Source organism: Vulpes lagopus, chromosome 11, assembly GCF_018345385.1.
Source record: "Vulpes lagopus strain Blue_001 chromosome 11, ASM1834538v1, whole genome shotgun sequence".
Lineage (NCBI taxonomy): Eukaryota > Metazoa > Chordata > Mammalia > Carnivora > Canidae > Vulpes > Vulpes lagopus.
Window position 1 is genome coordinate 9,463,082 of NC_054834.1, and position 15,801 is coordinate 9,478,882.

At 37.0% G+C, this 15,801-nt stretch overlaps 1 protein-coding gene and 1 pseudogene across 2 annotated transcripts in view; both read right to left on the bottom strand.

Moving 5' to 3' along the window:
- SUGCT (succinyl-CoA:glutarate-CoA transferase) overlaps nucleotides 1–15,801 on the bottom strand; it is a 725,292-nt gene that overhangs the window by 491,927 nt on the left and 217,564 nt on the right. The gene's annotated exons all lie outside the window — the stretch shown is intronic.
- Nucleotides 2,994–4,736, bottom strand: LOC121501635 (annotated as a pseudogene).

The following is a 15,801-nucleotide window of genomic DNA, read 5'->3' on the forward strand; positions in this document are numbered from 1 at the left end:
TTATTTATTTTTCATGAGACACAGAGAGGCAGAGACACAGGCAGAGGGAGAAGCAGGCTCCCTGAGGAGAGCTTGATGCAGAACTCGATCTCAGGACCACAGGATCATGACCTGAGCCAAAGGTAGTCACTGAACCACTGAGCCACTCAGATGCCCCTACTATTAACTTCAAAGTAAATAATTCTGCATCCTTTCAGAAAATAAGTACAAAGAAGAAACTGAATCACTGAACCTCTACCCCCAAAACCTAACAATAAATACAAAAAGGAAAAAGAATGTGAGTCAGTCAAATGGAGGATGACAGCAACCACACTACAAATTTTGATAAGTGCCATCAGAGACAACAGTCTGAAGATTTATGATATCAACCTTCAGCTCCCTTCATTATTGTCAAGAAGCATTGTGGAGACGAGAAACTGAATCAAGAAAGTTCTGAAAATTCTTACTGATATCCCCCAATTAGGAATGAAGTAGAATCTAGGGGTTGAGATGCAACCCAAAGCAAAAGCCAGTAGGAATAGGAGGAGGGAAAAAAAAAACAGATACAACAAGCTGTGACTCAAAGGATCTGCCATTTTGCTGGTCACTATTTAGGTGGCAAGCTGCATACTCTCCATCACCTCAAAGAAGAAATAGGGGTTTATTTAAAAAGAAATCATGCTAAAACTATATAGTGAAGTCATGAGGCAAAACTATTGTGAAGTTCCCTCCCCTCCATCCTTCAAAACACTTTACCAGGGCAGCCTGGGGGGCTCAGCGGTTTAGCAGCGCCTTCAGCCCAGGGTGTGATGTTGGAGACCTGGGATCAAGTCCCACGTCAGGCTCCCTGGATGGAATGGAGCCTGCTTCTCCCTCTGCCTCTGCCTTTGTGCCTCTGTGTCTCTCATGAATAGATAAATAAAATATTTAAAATAAATAAATAAATAAAAACACTTTACCCAAAAGCCACATGTTGAAGTGACATCAAAAAAAAAAAAAAGACCCTCAAAATCCTCTCCAGCACATAACAATAAAATCATTGGCAAAAATAGTCAATAACAACTTTTGCAGAACTCTGAAAATTGACTGAAGGCTTGCAGTAATCCAGAGAGCATTTATTTCAGAAAAACAGCTGAATCATAGTAAGAACAATGAGCTTAATGGCATTTTAACTCGACCTGTTCTCATCCCTGGGTTTCCAGCTACACAGCAGCCTTGAAAATCAGTAGTCTGCAATCTCAGTGAAAAGCAGCAGGCTGGCAGCCACTAGAGGATACAGAATGGGGTTGGAACTTTCAAAGCCTCATTAACACAAAATGATCAGTGTTTGACCTATCTGCAAGACCCCATTTGGAAGGGTTCTTTTTTTACTAAGGCTTTTTTTTTTATTCCAGGATAGTTAATATACAGTGTTATATTGGTTTCAGGTGTACAAGATAGTGATTCAACAACTGTATACATTGCTCGGTGCTCCTCACGACAAGTGTACCCTTCCTGAAAGGCTTCTTTTTACCTGACCTGGCTCAGAGTTCTCTCAGTGTGAACAGCCTTGTCTCTGGGGGCATTTGTTAATTGTCAACATCACTGCTGATGGAGGCAATGGGTAACACTTGGGGTAAACAGAAGACTAAGCAAAAAGCTTACTTATCAAGGGAAATCTGGGGAATGAAATGCCCATAAGGAGCTTTGAAAAGGTGCCAAAATATTCCTGGAAATCTAAAAGGCCCATGCACATGTATGGGGCTGTTTGCTTGTTCAGGGCTGTGCACGTGCTCAGAAATAGCTGAGAAGACCCTCGTTCTCAGCAGCTGTGACTGACCTTGAAGCTCTGTGCAAGTAGGAAGTGGAGAGGAAGGCAGAGTTGTCAACTGCCTGGCTGAGTGTAAAAGACACAGGTCCCAGCACACACATACACCCTCAACAGAAACTTGGAAGACTTACTGCTTCCGGGCATTTATGCAGATCTCTGTCCAACCATTAATTGATCACCAGTCTCTTCTCAACAGAGCAGACTTCAATGGTCACACACAACAAAGAATACAGACTTTACAGATTTAGTTCAGAAAAATCATTAGGCAAATAGCAACAACAAATCCCGAGGAAGGAGAAGGAGCTGATTGCCAGAGTTGCCACATAATTTTTTTCAAGTCCTCATACTATTCTTTATTTAGATGCTTTTTAAGATTTTATTTAGTTATTCATGACAGACACACACAGACAGGCGGAGACACAGGCAGAGGGAGAAGCAGGCTCCATGCAGGGAGCCCAATGTAGGACTCAATCCCGGGACTCTGGGATCAAGCCCTGAGCCAGAAGCAGACGCTCAACCGCTGAGCCACCCAGGAGTCCTAATTTACATTTTTTAAAGATTTATTTATTTATTTATGAGAGAGAGAGAGAGAGAGAGAGAGAGAGGCAGAGACACAGGAGGAGGGAGAAGCAGGCTCCATGCCGGGAGCCTGATGTGAGACTCGATCCCGAGACTCCAGGATCGCACCCTTGACCAAAGGCAGGTGCTAAACCACTGAGCCACCCAGGGATCCCCCTAATTTACATTTTAACATGAAAAATTTCAAATACAGAAAAGAGCTGAAGAAATTTTATAATACCCATATATCCATACCTAGATCTACAATTAACATTATACTGCATTTTTATCACCTACCTATCCATCCCTCTATCTACCCATCAGAACACCTCTTTTTCCCTTCATTTTTTACAGTGCATCTCAAAGTAAGTTGCAGATAGTCAGTATATGGCCCCCTCAAATACTCTAGCATATGTATCATTGCTTAGAATTTAATATTTTTTACAGTTTTTTCCCCTTAGGTAAAATTTCTATACAATAAAATGCACAAAATTTTACACAGAAATTTGTGCAACTTCTCTCAAGATACATAATATGACTTACCCCAAAAAAGCTCCCTCATACTCTTCTCAGTAAATCCCTCACCCTGTCCTATCCCAGCCCCCGCAGAAGCAATCACTGTTCTGATTTTCCTACCTAGATCATCTTCACCTTTTCCAGACACAACAAATAAATCCAATAAATAGATTCATATATACTTCTTTATGTAAGGCTCCTCTCATTCAATACAATGATTTTTAGAACCATCCATACTATTTTCTAAAATATATTTAACATTAATTACCTACTTCATGAAAAGGACAATCAAGACAAGGCAGATACACACTGCGATTAAAAGGGGATTTAGGTAGTAAATGTCCGGAGACACACTGAATTCTAGAACTAAGATGATGTGGCCCGTTTTTTCAATGTGAATTCATCTTTCAGGGCATTAGCTGAGAACTCCCCCATAAAACACATAGAATGTCCACTTTATTTAGCACATTAAAGTTGCCGGGTGCCATGCTATTGAGGTCATCAGAATTGTGAACTATGGCGGCTTTGTATCCTGCTCTTGGTGCTTTTAAAACCTCTACATCAAAATTACACAAAAGTCTTCTAATTAACACGATGAAAGTGCCAGATGAATCGTCTTTCAGTGGTGGAGGTCCTATGGGTTCATAGGCATTCTCTCGTTTTGAGTTAATCAAAAAACCCCTTAAACTTTCAGCTGGAAGTCTATAACCAAATCTTGCTGGAAGGTCATCAAATGTCTGAGATGCACTTTCAAAATTACATGCTAAAATGCCTGATTCTACAGGTAGTAGGTTTAAGAATACAAAGAGCTGGACAGTCAAGATGTATATTTGTGTGGCCGACAGCATGAGCATGAGCATCACTACGAAGAGCAGCATCTTACTGTAAAATCACCAGACTGGCTGATGGAGCAAGGATAAACCTCATCCCTTCTGCATGGTGTCCAGGCTGAGATCCAGATGGGAAGGATGGAGACCCACTAATGCCTTAGATAGAGTCCTGGTTGCATTATTAGATATGCAAGCAGACTGAAGGCTAAAAGCAAGTACCTAGTCACCCAGCAGGAAGCCATGCCGACATCAGCACTCTGGGCCTGACATGAGTCATCTCCAGGACTCAGCAAAAGTCAAACCCATGACATAATATTATATTAAATGTGCAATTTTCAACAAAAACAAAAAGGTACAAAATATGCAAAGAAACAAAATTTATGGCCATTAACAGGGAAAAGAGCAGTCTACAGAAACTGTTCCTGAGGACAACCAGACATTGGACTTACCTGACAGACTTTATTAGTTTCCCAAGGCTGCCATAACACATTATCATGAACCTGGTGGGTTTAAACAATGTAAATTTATTCTCATATAGTTCTGGAGCTCAGAAGCTGGAAATCTGAGGTGCTGGCATTCTCTCTAGAATCTCTAGGGAAGATTCCTTTCCTGGTCTCTTCCACCTTCTGATGATTGCCAGCATTCCTTGGCTTGAGGCTATCTCACTCTAATCCCTCCATCTTCACATTGCTTTCTCCTATTTTGTGTATCTCAAAACTTTCCCTCCCTATCTCTTAGAAAGATGCCTGTGATTACATTTAGAGCCAACCCAGATAACCCATGATAATCTCCACTTTCCAAGATCCTTAAGTTAATCACATATTTTGCCATAAATTACTCCTCTACCATGTAAGGCAGACTACGAGGATTAGGACATGAAATACATCATGGAAGCCACCACTCAGCCCACTACAAAAATTTTAAATCAGCTACATAAAATATCTTCAAGGAATGAAATGAAACCATGTGTTGTGAACTAAAACATATGGGCAATGTCTCACCAAATAAAGAATATCAATAAATAAGGTGAAATTATAAAAAGAACCAAGCAGAAATTCTGGAGTTGAAAAGTACAATAATATAAATTAAAAATGCACTTAGAGGAGCTCACTAGCAGATTTGAGCTGATAGAAGAAAGTGGAGTTGAAGATAGGTCAATTCAGATTACCCAATCTGAGTAACAGAAAAAGAAAAGAATGAAAAAAAAATTTTAAAAACCCTCAGAGGCCTGTGGAACACAATCAAGTGTACCAATACAGGCATAATAGGAATCAAAAAGGAAAAGGAAGGGGAAGAGAGAGAGAAGAGAGAAAGAAAAGGAGATGAAGAAGAGATAAAAAGAGATGATGAAAACAAGACAGATTTAAAGAATTAATAGCCAAAAATATCCTATATTTGATGAAAATGTTTTTAAAAACCCACCTACACAGCCAAGAAGAGCTGTGAACTACAAGTTGGATAAATCAAGCGTTCCACACCTAGACACATCATGATGAAACAATCAAAAGATAAAGACAGAGAATCTTGAATGTAGTAAGAGAGACAAGACTGATCACATGAAGAGATCCTAAGTAAGATTAACAGCTGGTTTCTCCTAAGAAACCATGGGGGCCAGAAGTTAGTGGGATGACCTGTGTGAAGTGCCAAAAGAAAGTAAAATGTCAACCCCAAGAATCTTACATTGGGCAAAACTATCCTTCAAATATTAAAGACAACTTAAGATAAAAAATGAGAAAATTCATTGGAAGCAAACTTGCCCACCGAAAAGCCTAAAGAGTTCTCCAAACTGAAATGACAGAACATTAGGCAGTAATTCAAAATCATATAAAGAAACAAGGAATACTGGGACACCTGGGTGGCTTAGCAGTTGAGCTCCTGCCTTTGGCCTAGGGCATGATCCTGGAGTCCCAGGATCGAGTCCCACATCAGGCTCCTTGTATGGAACCTACTTCTCCCTCTGCTTGTGTCTCTGCCTCTCTCTCTCTCTCTCTCTCTCTCTCTCTCTCTCTTTCTCTCTCTCTCTTTCTGTGTGTGTGTCTCATGATAAACAAAATTTTTAAAAAAATAAACAAAATAAAAAAAATTAACAAGGAATACCAGTAAGTCAACTACATAAGCAAATATAAAAGGCGGTATAAATGTATCTTCATTTGTAACTCGTTTTTTCTCCTCCTGGTGTAAAAGGCATCTGGATACATAAAGCGATAATCATAAGCCCATGTTAATGGATATATAATTATATGCATAAAATTTGTATGAAAAACACAGCAAAATGAAGAGAAAATGGAGCTGTAGAAACAAAGTTTTATATAATATTAAAATGAAGTGACTATAAATATATGAACCAGATTTTTTAAAGATTTTAAATATTTATTTGAGACAGAGAGAGAATGCATGTGCAAGCTGGGGGAGGGGCAGAGAGAGAGGGACAAGCAGACTCTGCACTAAACATAGAACCCTACAGGGGGCTTGATCCCACGACCCTGAGATCATAACTCAAGACAAAACCAAGAGTCAATTGCCTAACTGGCTGAGCCACCACGGACCCCCTAAGCAAGATTTTACTGGTTCACATTAAAAAATATCCAAGGTATATTAAATGAAAATTGCAAATAGCAGAACGCTATTTCTATTATAATCAAAATGGTTTAGATAACACTTAGCTAGTTAACTATCTAGAAAAATAAATAAAACCAATGACAAATACCATATAACATTTCTAGAAATACATGTAAGAATGTATTAATAGTGATCAACTGAAAATGAAATTGGGGGAAGGAAAAGTTTTACTTACGCTTTACACCCTTTTCTATCATTTAAACTTTCTACCCACAAAATTTATTATATAATTTTTTAAAGAATTAGTCAACATTCTACTATAGCAGTATGAATCTTTCATCATATATATATATATTTCATCATATATATCATGCATATATAGATCCCCTGTTGCTATTATACATTAAATTCCTGTTACAATACACACTGGAGAAACATCTTACACATCCTCCATCTGACATGGGAATCTGGTACATTCTCTTATCAATAACCATGTATTTTTTCCAATTATATTCCAACTGTTTATTCATTTGCAAATACTTATGTGAGGATCCATTCTGTTCTGGAACTAGATTCTGGATCATAACCCCCGTCCTTACAAAATTTACATTCTCTGAGGATACCGTGGAGTACATTACTCTGAGAGTATGGTACTACAAATATGTAAGTAGATAAAATAATTATAAATTAATTAATGCTGTGGTGAAAATTAACAAAACATAAAGACAGGAACAAAGGTGGAAGGAACTCAGTTTTTAGATAGGGCTTAGATTGGAAGATAGGAACTTAATTTTTAGATAGGTCAGAGATAATCTCTCAAAGAAGGGATAGTTGTGCTAATAGGTAAAGAACTTAAAGGATAAAAACAAATCAGCTCCATCTGCTCCACTGAAGAAGAATATTACATGCAGGAAATAAAGCACATGCAAAGGCCCTGAGGTGGAAAAGAAGCTCATGATTTCAAAATCCAAATATAGATATAAATACAGATATACATAGGTAATTTCTCATAACCTTATTTCTCCTCTAAAGACTCAAAAGTTCTTCAGAAGAAAAGAAGCAACAAGCTCCCACAAAGTATCCAAACAAAAGGACTTGTCTTAATTAGGTATTCCAGGAAACAATCTTAGACATATGCAAAAAAAGCCAAACCAAACAAACAAAAAAAACCCTGATTGTATCTTCTCCTGACCCTTGAAAAATTTATCAATAAAACAACATGCTTCCAGCGTCCCATTAAAGTGTACTAGTAACATCAGCCAATGTTCAGAGCAATCCTCAGGACCTTACCTCACTTTATCATCTTTCCTTTTCCAAGCTCAGAAGACAGCTTTGTGACCCTGTCTCCATTAGTGCTGTCCCAAGAAATTGGACCTATCTCAATTAAGCTTGAAATTTCAGGACCTCCCTTCCAAAAACTCAGCCTCATAGATTACAATATAATTCCTACTCACTAAAGGCTGCGGCCAACTTATCCAACCTAGATTTCATGGAAGAAGTGGGGCAGTTGGGGGATGTAGAGGAACAAATAGTATCTATAATCTGGTCCTTAACAACTTTCTACCAAAGTCCCCTGGATAAAAACCCAAGCTCGAGGCCAAATGAAATCGGTCTCTATGATCCCCCTCACATTTTCCTCCATGTTCTTGTTCATGGATTCATTCAACTCAGGACTGTGTATTCAAAGAATCCAGTTAAAGGACCACTCATGCAGTTTGTGACATTCCTTAGTTCCACATGTCTAGATTTTGCCCTTCCTATAAGGCTGTCAGGCATAGCCTCTCCCATAAAATGTGTGCTGATTCCCTTAATATGGACTAATACTTTGCCTCTCTCTCCACTTGATAGAAAGAAAAAGTAAAGAATATGAAGCCAGAAGACTTGAATTAATAAACTCACTTGCTCGGGATGCCTGAGTGGCTCAGCGGTTAAGCGTCTGCCTTCAGCCCAGGGAGTGATCCTGGAGTCCCAGGTTCAAGTCCCACATCAGGCTCCCTGTATGGAGCCTGCTTCATCCTCTGCCTATGTCTCCGCCTCTCTCAGGAATAAGTAAATAAATCTTTAAAAAAAAACAAACTCACTTGCTCACCTATAATTTAAGGCAATTATCTCTGACCCTCAATTTCCTCATGTGCAAAATAAGGTAACAACCCCCACCTCAGATGATCACTTTGAAGGTTGAATCAGAAAATACATCCAAAAAAAAAAAAAAGGAAAGAAAAGAAAAGAAAAGAAAATACATCCAAAAATCACCATATAAACATTAATTCAAACTGTCATTCCTGACTTTCTTCATTCTCAGGCCAGAAATAGCTTTTGTTCAGGGCTAGATTAATATCCTTCTTTATCCCTCTTTCCTGAATCTTTCCCTGTATAAATACTTGCCCTACAAAGTACTCGACACATTTTATTAATGCTTTGTCTTATGGTTTATACAGTAGCTCCGTTCATCTCTAATGTAACTCAGATGCTTTACTAAGAACTTCAAGTCCTACTTCACACAAAAAAATATTTTTTTTAAATGTACCAGAACATTTTTGTATTTGACCAGATACAAAAGGAAACCTGGGTATATATACCAATAAACTGCAGACCAGAAAAGGAAAATTAATATAACTATTTTGTACCTACCTATGTGAACTCCTTGGTAATGAATTCAACTTCCACATACTTTTTATCTACAGAATATTTGAAACATCCTCACAGATTTCTATTACTTCTGTCATTGACTCATTCCTATTAAAACTCAGCTATCTTGCCAAAACCCCTGAAAATACTTTTCAAAAGTGATTTGTCACAAACAGAATGAATCAATCATAGATAACTCACTTGTCTGTCTCTGCTGTTATTTACAAAAATAAATTTGCATTCGACTTCTAATATCAAGGACAATCAGTAATACACACATATAGACAGACATCCACAGACACTCAGTATCTTCCTAATTTAAATATGAGGACTTCCTTGTATTAATACATGCTCTCCCAATGAGCAATTCTCACATCCAAAATTAATATCCTCAGATTTTGAGGGTATTATAAACTTAAAAGTCATTTTAAAATCTCATAATGCTCTTCAGGGTTAAAATCTATAAAACTTTAGGATTATCTTTCACTGATCTAGTGAATTCTTAACAATTCTAAATACCTGTTATTTCTAGAATCACTTAACTTCTCCATACAAAGTAAAAAGAGACAAAAATGTGACTTTCTAACTTCAAATCACATCATCTAGGAATTCACAATATCACAGTTTTACTCCTTTGGGTTTCACTTATAGTATTTTCAACTATGAATTCTCTGAAATTGTTTAGTAATAATTACTGCTATGACATACATACAATTACACCACATGATGTGATTTTTATAAATAATATAAATGTTTATTTTTAGAGTTGGTTTTTGCAAACTAATAATCCTATCTGTCTTTATAAATTTGTGCTACAACTTATTTTTATGAAAAATCAATATGGATTTGAGATTACAAATTCTTAGAGGACAGCATACCTAAGTCACTTGCATTGAATCTTTCACACTTATTTGAATAATGATGTATCTGCTCCTTATAGTTACATTTATTGCTGTGTTTTACAACAAATAGTACCTTTTCTTGTAAATAAGCATTCTTCATGGAATATCCTCTTTTCTTAGAAACCATTCCCTAAAATCTTTAAGTTTCTCTTTCAAAATTTATATAGATGTTGGTTTAGTTGCCTGAATAATTTTACAGATTTTTTCCACTGACATCAAAAATTAATTTTGTTAAAAATGAAAATAACATTTGAATGGTGTTTTTCAGTTGAGAAAAATCTATATCCATCAAACATATATGTACCAGAAAAATCAGAAAAACTATGAAAGATATCCCATACAAATGGTAAATAATCTAGAAAAAGCTCTTAAAATCAGATTAATGCATTTGATGTGGAAATAAGACAAAAATATAAAAGGAATTAACCATTCAGTATATTTCAAGAGCCAATTTTATTAATCAATTGCACAGTGCTTTGGAACACTAATTAATTAAAGATGTAAGGTCTATGATCTGCAGTACATTTTGCAATGGCCTCAATTGTCTTCAAAATTCCAGATGACTAATAAGAAAGAAATAGACACCTGACAGATGATGTTAGCAAAAACTGTCTCCATGTGAATCTGCCAACTTTTCAACTCTTATTCCACTGCGGGACTTATAAGAAAACAGGAAGATACTCAGAAAAATAAAATTCAAAAACAAAACTTATAAAAAACCCTCAAGCCAGTAAGACCATGTCAAAAACACACACACAACCCTGGATCTCATTTGAAGCATGTTACATAATCCTGATTTTTTTAAAAAAACACACTGTACCCTTCAACCTATACTATTTTTAACACACACACATATATATATATATATACACCCCCAAGCAAATAATTATGTTTCCTGTTTATTTACAAGAATTAAAAAGAATTTCCTGTGAACATGATTTTTAAATTAGGGAGGAGAAAATCAAAAAAGATTCTTTTCTTCCCATACCTCAGGAAATAAAATGGAAGTTTTGTTAATAATCTTTTTGAATATAAGTACAATGCTGAAAGTTATCGCTGAGCAGTGATGATTAAGGTACTAAGAAACAATACCAAAAGTCTAATAAGAAAATATCTTCTAAAAATATTAAATTTAATGTATTTCTGGTGCATAGTTGAGACTTCTTGGTAATGTTTTTAAACAACGTGTAATATTTTGCCAAGTTCCCAAACATACTCAGTTAGTAGGAGAAAAAAAATATAATGAATTCATTATCTACATTTTAAAAACTATTTTAGAAACTTGAAGTGCCTAGGAAATCATGCTTTGCCTTCATCTGACCCCACACCTGCATTCCTGAAGCTTAATAACTGACCTTTTTTGCACAGTAACCTTTCCTACTCTTTCCTCACTGGCATCACTGCTTATTGCCTATGCGCTCACAAGCTGTAGGAGAAATCAAAATAACAAATAAAACAAAGCAGTAAATGCAATGAGAGAGAGAGAGAGAGAGAGAGAAAGAGAATGCAAATTGAATAAGTCACGCTGAGAACTTGGTCAAAATGGGTTCTTCTTTTCTGGCATTCATTATGAATGTTCATAATAATAAAACAATTAGCACAGAAGAAACATTTATGGTCTTTTGAGTTGGGACTATCTAGCTCTGTGCCATTTGTTACAAAAGTCTCTGGGCAAGTCATGTCACTTCTCTGAGCATCAGTTTATCCATCTGTAAAACAATAGTAATGATATATATTGCACAATGTTATTCAGAGTTACTTAAGACGAAGTCTTTAACACAAGACAGATGCTTGATAAATTAAAACTGAGCTTGTTATTTGTTGGTTTAAAGCAAGTTGGTTTCACATTTTTGCACAGATGCAAATTATAGCTGAGGCCCTTTATAAAAACACTGTTTTCTTATGAAAAATATTGATAAATTGTAGAGATGTTTAGAAAACACTGAGAAGCAAAAGAAAAAATGAAAATCACCCCATATTTTAAAACTGAGATAACCACAGTTAACCTTTAGGTATATCCCCACCTCCTTGGTCCACATCTCTCTTTCTCTTCCTGATTTTATACCCTCTATACCCATCCTAACATGGTGAAAAGAACCCCTGCAGGTGAGGATCCCTAGGTAGATTTCTTCCTGTAGCCCTAGCTACATATAAAGCAAGCATTACTTCATACAGAGGGAAAAATTACTCTTGATCCTTTAGGCTGGGCAGAATTAGAAGAAATATATACGTAGCGAGGAGCAGCTAGGGTTCAAAGCCCCACAAATCTTCCATTAAAAGGAATTTACATTTTGAAAAGGTCTCCAGATGGTTTTGAAAATCCGCAAATTGGGGAATCTATACCTTATAGGAAAATGGAGTTTCTTCAATATTGTAACTGCCTAGTTCTGGGTAGTGGTAAATTAGAATCAATATTAACGTCAAGTATAGATACGTAGCCAATGAATATACTCTGTCCTTCAAGTCTGAACTTCCAACAACTGCAGACAAAGGTGACAACTCTATGCTGTCAAAACATCAGCTCAGTGGAAGAAAAGCATCCAGTCAAGAGAGAATAAGAAAGAACACAGAACTCAGAATACAAGCAGTCAAGGACAACAGATTCATTCACTTACTTATTCATTTTTCTCAAGACAATATTATACTGAGAATCTACGTGCCAATGTGCTATATGAGGGGAATACAAGAATAAGCCAAAGAGACCCAGCCCTTGCTCTTGCTGTATTTACGATCCATTAAGACAGTTAATAAACATTACACAAATAGTCACAAAAAAATTATACATATATAAAGTCTCATAAAGGGAAATTTGACTCAGTAGGCAGGGACAGGAAGCAGAATGTGGTCAAGGAAGATTTCCTAAGGAGGTGACTAAAAGATTAGTAGAAGTTTATGAGGCAAAGAGAGGAGGCAGCAATGTTCCAGGAAGATGGGAAACAATGCCAAGAAGAAAGGCCTTAGAAGCTGAAAGAAAAGTGACTCACGTGAAGAAACTAAAGCAAGCAGTTTACATGGAGTACAGTAAAGATGGAAGAGAATGGTGGGAGGGGAGTGTGGGCAGGCAAGCAAGGACAGATCATGCAAGCCAGGAAGGCCAAGTTAAAAGCTGGGTCTTTGGGGCACCTGGGTGGCTCAGTGGGTTAAGAGTCAACCTTTGTCTCAGGTTAGGATCTTAGGGTCCTAGGATCGAGCCCCAAGTCAGGCTCCCTGCTGAGTGGGGAGTCTGCTTCTCCCTCTCCCTCTCCTGCTCCCTCTAACTGTGCTCTTTCACACATTCTCTCTGTCAAATAAATACAATCTTAAATAAATAAATAAACCTAGATCTTCAATGCTTTTGAGGCAAGAGTGGAATGGAAGGAAGGGAACAATGAGAATCTGCAGTATTCTGAGGGATGATGGACCAGAGTAGTGGCAGCAGAGATGGAGGTAAGTGTATGTAACAGGAGAAATCTAAGAGATACTGAAAATAAATATCTTTGCCTTAGTTAAATCTTATACTCTTAAGGAAGTAAAATAACAATTTTGGCATTTTTCTAAAAGAGAGAGAGTATATTGCGCAGGCAGAGGGAGAAGGAGAGAGAGAATTTTAAGCAGGCTCCATACTCAATGCAGAGCCAGTCCCGGGGCTCAAGCTCATGACCCTGAGATCATGATCTGAGCCAAAATCAAGAGGTCTACACTTAACAGCCTGAGCCACCCAGTCTGTTAAGATGGAAAAGACTGAAATCTCTTAATAAGGGATTTTTAATAATCCATTATTTTTAAAAAGCAGGTTTCTAAAATAAGGGATATTTTTGTTATTGTTTGGTGTTGATATACTTTTAGTAAATATCTTTTAGTAAATAGTAAAAAAAAATGTTTTTTAAAGGATTTTTTAAAGGTTTTTGTTAATTTGAGACAGAGAGAGCAAGAGCACAAGTGGAGGGAGGGGCAAATTGAGAGGGAAAAGGTGAAGTAGGCTCCCCATAGGGCAGGGAACCCAATGCTGGGCTCAATCCCAGGACCCCGGGATCATAACCTAAGCCAAAGGCAGACACTTAAACAACTGAGCCAACCAGGTGGCCATAAATGGGTTGGATTTTTATTGTTTACATTTCACTTGGTAATTTTTAAAACTAGAACTTTTTTATATACTATTAGATTAAATCATATTTTATAAATAAAATTTCTTATCCTATTACATAGGTCAAAACTATATTTTTTTCTGGAGTTAGGTAGTAGTAATAGTTATACGAGCTTGTGAATATACTAAAAAAAACCCCACTGAATTGTACATTTTAAAAGAATTAATTTTATGGTATATGAATTATATCTCAATTTTTAAAAACTATATTATTGCTTCCAGACTTACGCTTCCACTTTAACTTTCCTATGTTGGATGCAATCATTAATACAGCTATACAATACTACAACAGAAATGATACCTACACACACACACATACACACACACACACACACTGAGGCCAGATAAATGTGTGATTTCCTTTGCCAAGCTCCCTTCTCTAGCATGCAGACTTAGTACCTGAGTCTTTAACCATAGCAGTCACTTCCATCCTATTCATCCCAGCAAGGATACTTTACTTAGCAGTGATGGAGACCATGGAGGATTATGATGATTGATTAGTTGGCTGGGTGGTGCTTGAACTCACTTATCTGAATCAAGCACATATGATGCAGTTACACCTGATGTCCCCAAAGAGTATTGTTTCCTTGGACTCTGAATCAGCTCACCTGTCTCACTTTCCTCTCTAACCTGCCTCTTAAGCGTTATGGTCCTCCACATTCTTAACTTTGATCTCTTCTCACTCAATGCCAGAGCTTCTCAAACCATGACCCAGGTCACTGTGGATCAATTAACTCAGAATTTCTAGGGAAAGGTCTCAGGCATTAGAATTTTTTTAAAGTTCCCCAAAAAATACCACTGTGTAGTCAGGAAAGAAAACTACTGCTCTTCATCCCCTCCCTGGATAATCTCATCCATTCAGTCACTTTAATTAGCATCTTTATGCCAATGACTCACAAATCTATCTCCTGTTCCCACCACCTTCGCCATTCAAAATAAAAGACTGCTAAACAACAAAAACAAAATTTGTCTTTTTAAACTAACACACAATTTAAAAGTATGCTGAAGTTTAAGTAACTTCTTTCTAGATTTTTCTAATTTTCTATTTTTTTGAGGTGTGAGGTGCCTGTGCTTAGCTAGTATCCCCAAAAACTGACTAGAATGCCTGTAGGGAAATCAGGTACATGCTAGAATTTTCCTTTTCTTTCCTGAGTTTCCTTTCCTAAACTACAGACACTGGGGCAGGGGACCTTTCCATCTAAAGATCTCGTAAGGCATTCAAATTGCAAAGAAGAAGTCAAACTCTCCCTCTTCGCCGATGACATGATACTCTACATAGAAAACCCAAAAGTCTCCACCCCAAGATTGCTAGAACTCATACAGCAATTTGGTAGCGTGGCAGGATACAAAATCAATGCCCAGAAATCAATGGCATTTCTATACACTAACAATGAGACTGAAGAAAGAGAAATTAAGGACTCAATCCCATTTACAATTGCACCCAAAAGCATAAGATACCTAGGAATAAACCTAACCAAAGAGGTAAAAGATCTATACCCTAAAAACTATAGAACACTTCTGAAAGAAATTGAGGAAGACACAAAGAGATGGAAAAATATTCCATGCTCATGGATTGGCAGAATTAATATTGTAAAAATGTCAATGTTACCCAGGGCAATTTACACGTTTAATGCAATCCCTATCAAAATACCATGGACTTTCTTCAGAGAGCTAGAACAAATTATTTTAAGATTTGTGTGGAATCAGAAAAGACCCCGAATAGCCAGGGGAATTTTAAAAAAGAAAACCATACCTGGGTTTTGCCAGATTTCAGGTTGTACTACAAAGCTGTGGTCATCAAGACAGTGTGGTACTGGCACAAAAACAGACACATAGATCAATGGAACAGAATAGAGAACCCAGAAGTGGACCCTGAAATGTATGGTCAACTAATAT